At 43.7% G+C, this 16,055-nt stretch overlaps 1 protein-coding gene across 1 annotated transcript in view; it reads right to left on the bottom strand.

The window, feature by feature from the left end:
• SYN3 (synapsin III) overlaps positions 1 to 8,723 on the bottom strand; it is a 203,166-nt gene extending 194,443 nt beyond the window's left edge. Inside the window, exon 1 of the mRNA XM_075156474.1 lies at positions 8,630 to 8,723. The gene's annotated coding sequence lies outside the window, so the exon portion shown is untranslated. The remainder of the gene's footprint in view (positions 1 to 8,629) is intronic.
• Between the last annotated feature and the right edge of the window lie 7,332 nt (positions 8,724 to 16,055).

Here is a 16,055-nt window from a genome sequence, read left to right as displayed (position 1 = left end):
CCTGAGTGAAGAAAATAGCATTTTGTCCAGCTGTGATGATCCCCCAACTTCAGCAGGGACTGCGTGACCATATGATACCCCAACGCAAAGACACTTGCTTAAGCACCACAGAAGAGCTCAGATGTTCACGCTGTAAAGCGGCAGCTGTCTCCCGGGCAGCTAGATCTTGAGCAGCAGCTGCTGCCAGTGCATCATCTGCAGGGCTAGTCAGGGCCTGGCAGCAATCCCTACCTGAGCTGATTTTGTAGTTTGCATTACCCTGAAGGTTGAACAAGAAACATCGCCAAGCGGTGCACGAGATGACAGCTGGTTTGTCAGCCTTGGCCCTGCCCTCCCTCTGCCTCTTCATCACTGAGCCTCATAGCAAAGCCCATCTCCTGGGGTTGCTGCCAGCCACAGCTCACCAAGCTTCCTTTGCTAGCAAGGAGCAGCGAGGCTGCAGACTTCAATCAAACTGTTGGTCTTTGCTGGCATCCCCATGCAATCACAGCGCCTGCCTGATGTTCCTTAGTACTAATGAAGCAGCAGCAGGAACCTTCTGGCTAGAAAAACTATGGTGAAAAACCTAGTTAGTAACTGAGTATATTCCCACCTAGTAAGAATAACAACTGCTCTGCGTTAGCAAAGAAACGTGAGTTTTGCCAAGAGGAAGCGTAGAACCTGCTGCTGGTTGAAATGGACACCCTGGCTGTATTTTGGGTTTCAGAAGTGCTCTTTAGAGGCTCACAAAGATTTATTGCTGATGATTATTCCACCTCCCCCCCCAGCTGCTAGCCCTGACCATACCATGAAATAGACATGTGCTATGCTCTCTTTAAAAAAATCAGAGTTTTTCTTACCTGCCCATAGCCCTTGGTGCTCTACTACTAAGCATAAAAACATGCACTTCGCAGCTTAGACAACTAAAGAGTCTATTCATTATTCACCACCTACTCTGCTCTAGGAGAATATACTAGTCTTACAGCATCGTGTGAAGATAACCAGCTATTGCTTCTATTAGTCCAAGGTGGGGGAGGCTCGGGAGAAAGTTGCAGTTGTAGATGTCTCACCAAGTATTAAACCCTGTTGGTGTCCTCTCTGTTTTCAAGCCAGAGGACAACTACCTCAGAACTACCTCAGGGTCCTCAGCAGATCATAACCATCTAATGACCAGATAGAAAGAAAGGCAGACTGACAGAGGCAGAGCTGAAGGTGTAGGTTCTTCCGAACAGAAGCACTAAGGTCTTTTCAGCCATGGCTATATGGGAGGAATTACAGCACAGGGAGACATATGGAGCCGGGCTGAGAATGGTCCGGATGAAAATTTTTATATTTGTAAGAGTAGGTTGAAAACCAGACTGCTCATTTCAAAGAAATATTACCATTTCAATATATTTTCTGCTCCAAAACAGCAAAACAAATATTCCAAAATTTCTTGTAACAGGTAAATATTGTATCAAATATCCCATTCATTCGTAGGCTTTCTTTTCCAAACAAATTTTCAAAGATGGCATATCCAGAGCCTGTCTCACAGCCGATGAACTGTGGTCTTTGAGTGGAGAGATGCTGCATGGAAATGCTGTGGGCTGACTACTGCTAACAGTGGGGTTGAAGGAGCATTATGAGGCTTGGATATCACAAGTTACCAGCATGTTACTGTTATTATTTGTTCCAGGCAACCAAAGCTGGCCACAAAACTTTTCTGTCTGAAAGATGAAATGCCACAGCAATGCAGAAGCTCATGTCTTATATCGTCCTCTGATTACTGCATTACTTTTACCGGAACATTTACCAAACTCCAATATCGTGGGCAAGTTAGCAGAACAGACCGTACAGAAAAATTCGCAACACTACTTATTTAATTGGCAGCTATCTCAGAAAGCAGAGTCAATTCCTTCCCTTCCAGCTCAAGCAAAATTCTCATCAGCTTCAACAGGATTCTTGCTGAACTAGAAGTTACTTAAAAGTTTTGGGTTTGGACATGATCCCTCTCTCCTTCTGACCGCAGTGGAAGACAGATGATCTTGCACGGCTGGCATGACTTTTGCAGAAGATCTGCGACTGCCCTGGGTAACTAAAGGCACCGTCCTGCTCTTTCTGTGCGTTGCTCCTAGGGAGGGGGACGATAGTTACACAGCCTGGCCGCGGGGCTCAGTAAAAGAGGTGGCACTTTCTTTCAAGGCAGAGGCATGATATGTAAAGCCAGAGGCCTGTGAACTGTGACCAAGAGTCGGAGACATCAAAGGATCTTCCTGGGAAAAGCCTGCCTGCACTTTAACAGGGATTGTCAGCTCTAGCTCTTGACAGGTGCTATCCCCTCCTATGCCTCGTGTTTCTTAGGAGCTGGCACATTGAATGGCCTCAAGAAATTCTCATACATGAAACTGCCCCTGTGAGGAACAGCGGGGGAAGCCCTGACTGAAAGGCTCTGTTGAATTATTGAGATTGCCCAGAGTAAACCAGGGTAACTTTCATGTTAATTCCTGACAGCCTCTTTTAGTATTATTATAAAACGGTACCCCCCCTACCTCGCCTACTCCTCTTTCTCCCGTTAAAAGAAACTTCACAAGGCTGCTAAAGTAAGAAAGCCTGCCCGCAAGATTAACTAAATACACACAGGCCTATTTTAGATAGATGCATCAAGCTAAATACGGCAGCCTTCGGCTGCTGGAGGGAGTGCAGCGCTTCATCCAACCCCTCTCGCCAAAGCACATAAATGCTTTAGCAGCCAGAAGGGAAATACAGGCACTAAGTCTCATCTTTAAACAGCAAAACCAAACACTTCGGGGCTAAAAAAAAAAAAAAAAGCTTCCTAACTTGTCAGATTATTTGGTTTTGTCAAGCCCACTTCAGAAAACAGCCGGGTGCTTGGGTGTGTTTCCCTGCCCCGGCAGTGTCCTGTGATGGGCACAGTGCATCAGCGGTGCAGGCAGGCAGGGACAGAAACACCCAGTCCATCACCTCCAGGACTGTGTGATCATTCTTTTTCCCAAATTTCCTTTTTTTTTTGGTCCACTGTTCTATAGCTGTGGCTAAAAACTACTGTGCTATGCTGATAAGTTGAACGAGAAAAATCCTGATTTTCTTGACTTCTTTCTCCAAGGAGGCTCTATATTTTTTAGCATCTGTAGCCAAGAAGGCCTTTGACATGTTCCCGGGCTGCAATGTACTACAGGGCTGCTCAGCCTTGCTCTAAGCCCAGCAAGCTACAGATTAAAGGGTGGGGGGAAGATGACAGCATAACAGATATGTTCCTTGTATTGTACAAAAGAAGCCAACCACACAGGGCAAAGATATCCTATATTAAAAATAACACATTTTATCTAAAAAAGGAGTGTTACTATATTTTAAACAACAGATTTAAAAGGTCTGAATCATCTTGGAGCTGAATGTTCTGCTGCTATTGGTTTTGCTTTTCTAATAGTCCTATGTAAATATGCTTGTGTTTACTCATGAAGTTAATTTAGTGCTGGTGAAAGTCTACCAGTCCTTCTAGATTAAAAATATTTTGCATTGGCTACATAAGAGGTATGACTTAAGCATGTTTTTTTTCCATCAGGCTTGGAAGTCCTAAGTCCCAGTGGAGTGGGACTTTCTCCATTCACTTGGATGGGAATGAAGCATCAGTTAACCTCTTATTCTGCTGCAAATAACGTGAATGGTTTTAGCTATCACTTTTATCAAAAAGTGGCTTATTAGTATCCTTTCTTAAACAGCCTTGTGGTTTTAAAGTGCTAGAGCCAACAAGTTAAAAAAATATCTCCTTTCCGTGTTTGTGCCATTGTCAAATAAATATAAAATTAAATTGTAAATTAAAATGTAGGGCTTGAGGTAACACACTTTTAACACTCAAGGGAGCTGAACAAATAGATATTTCAAACCATAAAGGCCTGGCAGAAGACGCTGGTTGCCATCTTTTAAAAGGAGTTGGTACGTGTGTGTTTGCTCCTGTGTATGAGAAGAAATAAGTAAGCCAATACTTTTCCATGCTTACCAGTTGAAGTATACAGGGAAGAAGTGCTGGCTCTGGTTTGTGCTGACAGTAGGAAATAAATCAGCCAAACCACACAATGTTTGGCAAAAATGAAATTTCCTTCTTCAAAATAATGGCACACCCTTCTCCCCCACTTTGTACAGCTCTTCACCTGTCTCTCCAGTCTTTCCATTTTCCTCCCTTTAACATGAACTCGGATTTCTTTTTTTGGCCCATAGGAAGATAATTCTGCTGATGTTCTGCAGGCTGGACTATTGTACAACACAGCAGTGGTCGTCTTGTTCATATCCCAGTCTGATAGTTTACAGCAAAATTTAATGTGCCCTTAAAAATGAATGCCATTACTCTCGCAGAAGTGATTTGAAGGCAATACTCAGTCTCAGGAAGCCTAGAAAAGGGGTCTTTCCTGCCCCATCCAATCTGCTTTGTTTCCCCCCCATGACAGCCCACCACAGGCCACCCTAGGAAGCAGATGATCTTTTCTTCCCCTTCGTGTCACTCTGGCGGCAATGCAGAATTCAGCCCTTTGCAATGGAGCGCTGGCACCAGGGCAAAAGATAATTTCCACCCCGAAGGCCACATCACAGACCCTTTCTCCTACTTTTCCAAGGCCATCTCATTATTTTTTTCCCCTTTATAAGCAGGGTCTAAATTACAAGCACGTGCTCTGGGCCACCTTTCCTGTGGCCAGTGTAGTCTGCTAATGGCAGCAAAATCATACTGCACCCTTGCTTTAGCATTTGATCTGCACAGACACAGTAGGATTATTTCTCATTAAACAGACAATAGATGAGTGTCTGGAACCTGACAGCCATTAATACAGGCATCGTTAGTTCTGTATAATCACTTAATTTTCCTTGATAACCATATTATAAATATATATGAGTCTAGAGTACTGAACCAGTAACACATCTGCTACAATTGCTAATCTGATGTCTGCTGTTTGTTAACATTCAAGAAAAATTCCTTGACATTTTCTAACCTTTAGATGAAGTAGGAGAATACCACAACAAACCATGAAGGATGTGAAAAATTATCCAGAATGAAGAGAGAGCATGTCTTCCCCACTGCTTAAACAGAGAGGAAACCATTTTATCCCACAAATAACAAGCATATCTAGAAATTGGAAAGTTTCCATTTGGTCTAACCGAGTCTGTTTGAAAACTTATGATCCAGGGCTTTATACACCTCTGGGGATGCAAGCCAGCTGAAAACATGGAGGCCTGAGGGGAGAAGAAAAACACTGGAGTGAGCGAGGGGGAGGGATATAGGAGGCAGAGCAGTGACTTTGTTCGAAAGAAAATGCTCTTACAACAGCTCTGAAAAAGCCCTGGGTGTTTTGTTTGACATTTCCAGTTAGCAGTTTCACCTACCAATAGATTATCAGATCAAGTCAATGCACCTTTATCAGCTATTAATTGTGTCTGGGCCAGGGGAGCTTTTTGTTATGCACATCTGGGAATTCGGGGCTTATTTGCTTAACTATTAAACTGGCAGGAAAGGGATTTTTAGCCTAAAAACTTCAAAAAGGAATAAAACATTCTACAGTTTACTGCAAACCCCGACATTCTGGAGAACTTCCAGACTGACTAAAAAGTGATCCTACACCCTATAGACAGAGCAGCATCCTCTGAGAGGAGAATGCCACAATACAATACACCAGTCACTGTGTCATAAAACCAAACTTGTTTTTTTTTCCCCTTTTTCTTTTTTTTAAAGGATAGTTGGGTTTTTTCTTGCTGCAAAGTACAATGTAAATGACATATATACAAGGAATTTTTGGAAGGTGGAATGAGATTTGCAAGGTGGAAAAAGCCTAAATTAAGTGTTAAAATTAAAGCAACAAGCCTTCTTAAGAAGGAGTTGTAAAAGTTAAGGGCACTATGTTTTAGTCCTCTAGGGCAGAATTTGCAATACTACAAATCCCATAAAAGCAATTGCTCACACATCACATGCAAAAATAAAAATAAAAAAAAAAAAGGGGGGGGGCAAGAGTGGAGAGCCAGAGAAAAATGGTACCCTTTCTGGGGGAGGAAGGATGATCTGGAGGACGTTGTGGCTAGCTTGTTGTAATTAGCATTAACATCAAAAAGGAGCACAAGTTTTGCATCCCATCCTGCCCCTCATTACTAGAGTACATAACCTCCTAACCTCCACCCAGGAAAATGATATCATTGCATGAATTAGTCATCTGGGAAATTAATGGCAAAAGCGACCTCAGATTTCCAGCACAGTCTCTGGCACCAGTGAATTGGCAATGACGTAAGCTTCCCCGGGAATACGCTGGCGTTTTGCCCGTTCCTGAGCCTCGCTGTTGACTCTGAGGGCAGAAGCAAACAATGTAGTCACCCAACCGGCGATAAACTCTGCAAGTGAATGCCAGGCTATCGCCGCTGCAGCATCAGAGGGATGCTTCTCCAGCCAAATCCCCCGTGTGCCTCTCCCAAGGAAGATGCGTATCCCAAAACAGGCAAGTGCGAACGGCTTCCTCTGATGCGCAAAGAGATGGACTCCAGGTGTGTCCAGTATCCCCCTCTTTTTAGTAAGGAGAGCCTTCTGCTCTGCACCTGGAAGCTGTGCAGCCTTTTGGAGTATGTGAATAAGCAAGTTATTTAATTATTGCTCTTTTGCTGGGGCAGAGGTAGGGGGAGAGAAGCCAACTTTACTGGGGAGTTTATTTTCAGATGGCCAGGCTTGTTTTGCTTCATTTGTCAGCTTACTCTGTTGCTGTGAGTGCTTTGAAAGCTGGAGTCAAACTCAACTATGATCATGTTTTTTCTAACTTAGAGGAGCTGAAGGACGGCAAAGGCATGAGAAATCAAGAGATAAAAAACTGCTAGCTTACGGTGTATGCCCTGTCTTAAAACTGTTTTTCAGTCAGCTATGAGGTGAGATTGAGGAGAGCATGGCTCTGTCCTATGGGAATCTGCAGCACGTTCCCTTTGGGTTTTCCACCATCAAATACAAATATCCTTTGTAAGGTGGAGCCTTTTTGTACCTGTGCCAAGTGAGTGTCCCTTTGGTCTCACTTGGGGCACGTACACAAGCTGTGAGGCAGAGGGGCTCAGACTCAGCCCGCCACCCCCAGCAGAGACTTCAGGAGAGCCCATGGGCAGAGGGTAGACCTGAGCAGGGAGGTGCTCTCTGGTGGGAGTATCAGTCGTGTTTGTATTTTCCCATCTTTGGGCCGCGTGAGAAAACCACAGAAAAGAAAGGAGTTTGGGTAGGGGAAAATTAACCCCTGATGCAAGAGATTTGATGTCAGGGAGGAAGGAGAACTTATTTGGGCAAAGAGGTTTGGTTAATCCAAGACAAGCCATTTTGTTGCTTCTCCCTGAGGGGCTTTCTGCCTTCCTGCTCTTTTTGGAGGGAGCCTCTGGCTATTGCTTTCTGAGCAAGCAGAAAAAGCATACCTCCCTCAGCACTCATCATGAGTTAGTTTCCAACTGAGATGAGACATCCACAGGTGAGCAACATCTTTGTCTTAACAACGCTTTCCTCTGGATCCTGGCTTAAAAAGAATGAGGTGAAAACATAGGAGAAGCAGCTAAACCTGTTAATGCCTTATAGAAAACTGCAATCCCCACTTTGAGTAGTGACTGGGCTAAGGTTACCCAGCTCGGGACAGCCTTGTCTTAAAGGCTTGCAAAGATGTAAGCTGCAGAAGTGCGATTACAGCATTGTCGCTGCAAACAACATTCCCTGTCTACATGGCTCAATGCCACTTGTCACATTTGTAATCCAGCTTCCCCCACCTGCCCTGTCTGTTTAGCAGTCACTTGTCAGAGCAAAGGCAGTAAAACAAAGGGAAGAGCAGAGGCTAATTTGCTTGATGTGCTCCTGCTTTTCCAGGTAACGTTAATTTTGTGAGCTCTAACCTGATCCTCAGAGATGCTTACTCTTTCTTCACATCATTAACAGGGAAATCTGTAGAAGCAACTCAATAGGTTATCACTTTAGCAGCAGGCAAACAGGACGGTTTGATCATCAGTTCTTCTAACCAGTCAGATAAACTGTCCTGATTCCCCCTCCCTCGCTTTCCAGGTGTAGCTGGCTCAGCAGATAGAATTAATCCACTTTCCCACTCACTTGCACTCTCCATGTTAAAGAATCTGATTACACAGATTGCTTGCAATTTATCTCCACCTACCATGACTAATGCTCCAGTCTGACCTCCTCTTTCCCATTTTCACATCTCACTGCAGATCCGATACATACACAGACAGATGAACACACACTTGCTCTTTTTTGTTTGCAAACAGATCACTAAGAGTCTTAGCATTTCCATTTTCAATCAAACCAGAAAGCAGTACTGTTTTTGCCACACTGCCCATGAGGTAATTTCTCCCTTTTGACTCCTCTCATTACATTTATAATGCACAGGCTTCATACGTTGCTGCTCTATCCACATAAAACACAGGCATCTCTGTATAGACGTGCACAACGAACACGCAATGTTATAAACCCCTGCAGCACGTATAAAGACAAAGGCACATGCTACATGCACTGAGCAAGTGCCACCACACGCATTCCTGTTCCCTCCAAACCCTGCAGGAAAACATTGCCTGCAGACTGCTTTCCTATAAACAAAACCACCCTTGCAGCACAGGGTCAGTATATGATTCTGGCAAATCCCATTCCCACTCGCTCCCTTACCTTTCCTTAGTCTGCTAATCCGGGGGCCCTGGACCGATTCGCTTTCCCTCCTGCACACAAACTGCCAGTCTCTCCTGCTTCACATTCACAGCACACTAGCAGGATTCACCGTCATCCCATTCTGCTGGGTCCTTATCGCCCTATTGGCCAAAGCCAGACAGTAAATTCAATTAGGCTCCTCCTTATAACTATATTATCACAGGAACAGGATGAATAATTTAGTAAAACAACAAGGGTGTGCAGGCTCCGGTGTCACAGACTTCACCCCCCCTGGCAGGCTTTTATCAAAGAGAGGTGTGTAAAGAAACCAGAATCTGTCACTCATGAAAAGGAGACCTTCGATTACCCGCTTGTATTTCCCATTCCATCCTTCTTCTCCTCCTCCCCCTAAAGCCATGGCATTCCCTTTTTATTGTTGTACATCCATCCCCGGCCCACAACACAGTATTTCCCTGGTGAATGGTCATTACCATCTCAGTGGATGCAGAGATTTCTGCCCAGGCAAAGCGATACTGCAGCACATCAAACACTTTCCCTCTTCCCTGAATGCAAGACGTGAGAAAAAAATAAAACTGGTCTGCAGAAGGGAGTGACAAGACAAGCAGATCACAAGGAAATGGGAGAGTCTGCCTTGTATCATGATATCTTCTGTTCAGCAGCCGCGCTGTCATCCTGTCAGTTCAGACACCCAAGGGATGCAAGTACATGGTTCCTGAAAGAGAAAGGCTCATACATGCATGGCTCGGGGACTCTGATTTCACGTGCCTGCTGTGGGACTTTGAATCCCCACATCAAAAAAACACACCAAAGTGGCAGTTTTCCCCCAGACTAAATGACTAAGCTGTTCTGTTTTGCTTTTTTTTTTTTTCTGACCAGAAATTTGTAATGACAACTGACTACACCTATATTTCCCAAGAAGTAGTTTTCCCAAAACGAACACTGCACTTTTTCCTCCGGTGATGTTTTGTTTTGAAGAGTTACAGAGCACTGCAGCTTCCCTTAATAGGGTCACCACTATTCAACTCAAGCCTCAGACCACCTCATTTGCCTGAAGAGTTTTTTGTTATGGGATCAACACTGGAAGTAGAGGAGCTCAGTGGGTCAACCCCTCCCACCCCCAGATCAGACCAAGCAGCCAGCAGGGCTTTTTAATGACCGTTCACAGCAATATTGAAAGCTATTGTTAATACATGTTCACATGCACAGTATTTACAAACATCCCTATCATTCCACCATAACTGAAAAATAAATAGGCAGGATGAAGAAGCCATTCTTCTTCCCTTATAGGAGCCTGTGTCCCTTAAAGTCCAAGAACACCCTTTGCACTCTGCTTCCCCTGCGTTAATATTTACTCAGCCAAGTCTATATACCTACTGCCATAATAATGTGAGGTTCAGATTTGCGCTAGAGCCCAAACTCCTTCAAGCAACTCCTACACCAGCTCTGCTTGGTTCATCTCCCAGGACTGGCTGGCTGGGTAGCCCTTAGAGGCAGTAGGGACATGAGGTTGAAGTCTAGCCCAAGTACCAGCAGAGCTACAAACGCACCACCGGTGACAGTCCAGGAGTTTTCCTAAAGGCAATGTCTTTCTTTAGGCACTGCCTTCACGGCGAAGGACTGGCAGGAAGCTGGGACAACACACGGCTATTGCCACCTTCTAAATTGCTGGGCTGTCTACCTCTGTCACAGCCCCAGGATGGAGAGTCATGCTGCCTTCCCCAGGAGAACAGGGCACAGGAATGGCGGATGTCATTTAAGGAGAGAAAAAGTAAGAGTCTCGACCAAGTTTTTGTCTTTGTCTGTTATGGATTTCTCTGCCACAAAAAGGGACAAAACTGCCCTCCTGCTCCTGAAGATGCCTCACTTTTGAAGAATGTCAGCTGCTCTTTTCCCCGTCCTCTTTCCCTCGCAGCCATGCAAACTTTTAAGAGCTTTTGTGTTAAAGGAAACCTTGAATTAGCACTTAGTGATAGCTTCAGAGCAATTAAATTTAGCCACGTGGCAAGTTGCCCAATGTCACTACCAAAACTCAGGATGTTTTAGCATCATTTATTAAAGCATTTTTACATGATGCTTACTTAAATCACAAAAAGAGAGCAAATTAGGCTGTTTCCATGACAACTAGAGAATCTGTTCAACATTCAGGAGATGCTGGTGGGGGGAGCTCTTCAATGGAGAGCTCCACATCATGAATATGGCCCTTGGTTATCAAATCCCTTTCAAGTTAATTCCTAACATCAAAGCCTCCCTGACAAAGGGTTTAATAATCGAGAGCAAAGCTTTGACTAAAGAGGGCACAAACCAACTCTCCCAGCACTAACGTGAATTTACTTCTGGTGAGAGGTGCTCAGTTGAGAGGTGCTCAGCTGAAAGCCCCACAGAGCAACCACAGAAGTGGCAGCAGTAGCACGTAAACATACAGGAGGCAAGGTGGGAGCCGTGGCACGAGGCTTCATTGCAGACAAGCACTGAATATAAAGGCAGATCGTGAGTCTGTGGTGCAGTAAAGGTGAATGACAACTTTCACAGAGTGGATGGGGAGGGGGAAAAGGAAGCGGGGTTCCAGCCACTGCTCGTAGAAACCCTCTTGGGTTGCAATAAACTGAGCAAAGTCTTCCACCAAACACAAGAAATGAATTAAAGCAAATAATAGAATAAAATGGCAAGACAAAAAGCAGGATGAAAGGTGTCAGAAGAAGCTGACAGGCTAAGCAAATGGAAGACAAGGTATTAATAGTCTTTTGCAGGAATTAAATCCTTGGTAGGATTGTGGAATATTTTCCATCAAAGCTGGTTCTCTGTGTAATTTTTTTTTTTTTTTGGTTCTCTGTATAAATTTTTTTTCAGCTGAACATTTTTTGGGTTGCAAGCCTTCTAAGAAAATCACTATTTTAGTAGAAATTTTTCAGTGGAGTTTTTTGGTTCTCAATTGCAGTAAGTGAGGTATTTTTGGCTGAAAACAAAGAATTTTTTTTTTTAATTTTAGAAAGCTTTGTAGTTTACATGGAAGACCTCTCCTTCCTTGTAATTATTTTCAATCAGACAATTTATTGCCATTGGAAGCTTTGGTGTGCTCCTTTGAAATGATGCCTCACTGGGCATAAGCCCCTTTTGGAGGGTAGGAACAATAAGTGGGAGCATATTCAAAATTAAAGAACATGAAACACACGGGGCAAATGGAGTAAACTGTGAAAGTTTCTCTCGCTCCCTCTTCATCCCCAGATGAGGGGAACTGTGTTTAGAGATGAAAACAAGAAGGAATTGAAAAATTTAGGGAGAGATACATGATTGTATTGTTGTGAGTGTTGTACTCCAAGTAGGATACTTGCCAAGGCAAAAGCATACATACCACAGGGATCCAAAATTTCAAGAAATTATGAAAAAAACACTAATAACAGGTATGCATTTTAAAGATACAAGCACCCCCTTATCTGATGTTCTGTTCACAGCCTCTGAGTCCCAAGACTGATTGTCAGTCTGCCTTACTTGGGATGTTGTGGCAATATTTCAGCACCTTGAGTTGATCCTCTGACGGAGTCTTCCTCCTTCTGCCTGGGTACCACTTTTACAGGTTGCTACTAAGGTCCAACCTCTGATTGGTTGGAACTGAATATAAAATAAGTCATTAATTGGTTATCTACTTGCAAATGAGACTGGCTATTTCTTTTCAGGCCCCCTCCCCCCCTCCTCTGGTATTTTGCCAAAGCCTTGCAAAAAGCATTTATTAGCTAATGACATTGCAGCAACAGGAGTAGGTGGGGGTGCACACAAGCCATGTAGGCTTGTTTAGGATCCACAATACGTGACAGAGATGAGAGGTTGAAGTGAGCATTTTTTCATGCTGAATATATTGCAACACCCTCTGTAACAGCTGTCAGTTTGGCAAACATGCTTTTGGGATGGTGTAACAGTGGCAGAGGCATTCAAGTGGCAGGTTCTACAGAAATAAATCTGAAGAATAGAGGACAGGGTGAGAGAGAGGAGAAGGAAAGGGCAATGCATAGCAGAACAGGAATGGGCTCCTTAGAAGGGTCTGAGATGCTATTTTCTGAAGTGAGATGCCTTTGGGATAAGCTGCATTTTACCTAGTCAGACTGAGGCATTATCCTGGGGCTTCAATGCTACTGCATATGTGTATGGTGGTCTCTATAAGAAGCACATTACCATCCCACTGAAAACATGTTTCAGTGTCCCAAATATGCTCCTAATTAAAAGAATTTTTCATTCTTCAGCAATAGTGACTTGTTATTTTAAAAAACTTTTCAAGACCTTCTAGATATCATGTCTTAATCTAGGAAAAAAAAAAAATCAATTTTTCTACTGGAATTCTTTACTTACTTCAGTAACATTTTTCTATAATTTGTTTATTGGTTGCAGTGACTTCTTGCCATCTCAAACACCATAGCAATATGAGGTCTTAAAAAGCCATATTTTATCCCACTGTGCTATTCTAACACAAGAAAACACAAATATCATATTTTTCCATAAGGCTCTTTGAGTGAGAATCTACTTAATAGCAATCAACTTTAAAAATACAAGTACACCACTTCTTCAGCAAATCACCTGGCATATTTTGCAAAACACTGGTCCGAGGCTGTGGAAGTTTCCAAGGCAAAAAGAATATTCTTGTTTACGGATGGGACAGGTTTCTCCCTCCCAAAGGTTAGAAAAGAGAAAGACGTGCCCTAATTCCATGTCAGCATAGACAATATCCCAAAGGTTACGGCACTCATTTAGGATGCAGGAAACAGAGGCCCCAAACCTGAACAAAGCAAACTGGAGACTCACCTCTGGGTCCTCCCCAGGGCAGAAAGTAACTGCACTAAGAGTTTATCAGCTATTCAGAACAGAGACTATCATTATACCTCCTGCATAAATTATTCTATTGTACAGAGACTCCTATAACATTGGGCCAGAGACTGAATGGAAGACGAATGGCCAAGACGCTCATCAGAAAGTGAAATTCATGTCAGTAGCTTATAACTCACAGAGCACAGCTTTGACTTCCTCCTCTCACATCCCTGTTGCCTCTGAGATTATTGTCATCCAAACTACAAATCCTACACTGGACATGTTCAACTGGAGATGGAAACGTCTGCTTTTTTGTTTGTTTGCTTTCTTGAATTAGAAAAACCTACTTCATCTTGCAGTGTTTTTAGCCCTTTTGACAACCGGGGAGAACATCTGGTACAAAATCTGAGGCTAAACATCATGTTCAGAAGGGACAGCTGAGCTGAATTCTTCTTTGGCTTCCTTTAAGCCAAGGGTCACTGCTCGATCACACAGTGTAGCTAAGACACCACAGGTAAGCTCTGTGCACTGACCAAATCTCGTTTCTTACCTCACTTATTCCCACTCAGGAAGAATAGTTCTGGCAATGCCAAAGGATTCATATTAGGGTGAAACTCATGTAAAATTAAAGCAGGATCATCATCCTCACCTTCAGCAGACAATCATCTAAAAAGGGCCAGTGCAGATTACCTGTTACAATGGAGTAGCTCAAGAGAACCAAAAGCTGATTTGGCCAATCGGTTTGCTACAGATAATCTGCTTCTTCAGGTGCCTCCATGCTCTCACATCCTCCTCCTCCTCCTCCTCCTCCCTTCCCTGGTTGCCAGGCAACTACAAAAATTACCATAGAGCGTGCTGGAGGAAACCACCCTGGAGGGCACTGCGTGGGTTTGGATTTTCTTTCCTAGAAAATACTCAAGGGCAAAGTGGCCTTGGCTTCAGAGGCAACGTCTCGCTGTGAAACATCGCTTTGCATGAACACTGGTTGCGGGGTAAGTGATGTATATCCATAATAACCAAAATAAATGCCTTCACAGACTCCAAACTTGCTTCTGAGCTTTTTCTGTGACTCAGCTGTTCTCCATCATTTCTGCAGATCAATAATTTAAGGTGCTCAAGCATAGAAATCACCAGTCTGTACAGCAGGAGATTGCACAATACCAGATACCCCATATAGTAGTTGTGATGTCTCCGAGGATCACTGCTGTAGCTGGCCATAGCCATATGTTTATAGCACTGACTTAGCAATATGTCCCATTGGGCAAATGCAAAAGAAACACAACATTTTTGACCAGAAATCTGTTTGCTTATAAAAGCTCAGGCACTTTTGGATGAGGAGTAAGTGAGATTAGCCACTAGAAAGTGAAATGGAAAGCCCTGTACTGGACTCCAGGAAGTCCCTTGGCCAACATGGTGTGGGAGAGGCTGTCTCATTCTCCCAGATCTATCCAGCTTCCTTCCCTCAGGGTTTATAATTGAGGGATAAGCCTCAAGTATATGAATAAAAAACCCTAGGATCTGACATTTGGAGCTGCAAAAAAGAATACCTACAGCCTGAAATGACATAATTAGTATTTAGTTTAAAAAATGGTGGCATCAACTAAACACAGGTACAAAGTCAGATAAAAAACACCTGGAAGATTAGACGTACACCTGTGACTTTACTTTCAAAACAAGCTTAATTTGCAAAGTCTTATCCTGTGTAGGACTCAGTCTAACATGAAAGAAAAGAGAAGAAAAGAAACTTTCTATTTCAGCAACTTTAATATTACTTTTTGTTTCCTGTAAACACACTGAATTCTCAATGCTTTTCAGTGTTTCAGGCAAGTTTTTGAGACCTATTACTGCACAACAAAATCTGTTTTTTACCCCTACCTCCATATATCATGCCAGAAAGGCCATCTTTTTAAGCAAAGTTTTCCATTTTTATTATCTAGTGTTCTGCCTAAAATGATAAAGGCTGTACATTGAGGCCATTCAACCTAATAGCATTCACTACAAACTCTTAAGTTGTAGTTCAGGACCATATCCTTTTAACCATGTATCCCAAATATTTTGGGAATTTTCACAGTTTCCCTAAGAAATCTCCCCTCCCTGCCCTTCTGCCACTTGCTATTTCTGTGTAGTACATAGACAATTAATTACTACTGACCTAAATGACCCAGTCATAACCAGACCCACATGTTCCTCTCAGTTGAAACAAGCTTCGTTGCCCTTCTCTGGACACGCTCCAGCACCTCAATGTCCTTCTTGTAGTGAGGGGCCCAAAACTGAACACAGGATTCGAGGTGCGGCCTCACCAGTGCCGAGTACAGGGGCACGATCACCTCCCTGCTCCTGCTGGCCACACTATTTCTGATACAGGCCAGGATACCATTAGCCTTCTTGGCCACCTTGGCACGCTGCTGGCTCATGTTCAGCCGGCTGTCAACCAACACCCCCAGGTCCTTTTCCTCTGGGCAGCTTTCCAGCCACTCTTCCCCAAGCCTGTAGCGTTGCCTGGGGTTGTTGTGGCCGAAGTGCAGGATCCAGCACTTGGCCTTGTTGAACCTCATACAGTTGGCCTCGGCCCATCGATCCAGCCTGTCCAGATCCCTCTGCAGAGCCTTCCTACCCTCCAGCAGATCAACGCTCC

The sequence above is a fragment of the Calonectris borealis genome, chromosome 1, assembly GCF_964195595.1.
Source record: "Calonectris borealis chromosome 1, bCalBor7.hap1.2, whole genome shotgun sequence".
In the NCBI taxonomy this organism is placed as follows: domain Eukaryota; kingdom Metazoa; phylum Chordata; class Aves; order Procellariiformes; family Procellariidae; genus Calonectris; species Calonectris borealis.
This window is presented reverse-complemented; position numbering and strand designations above follow the sequence as displayed.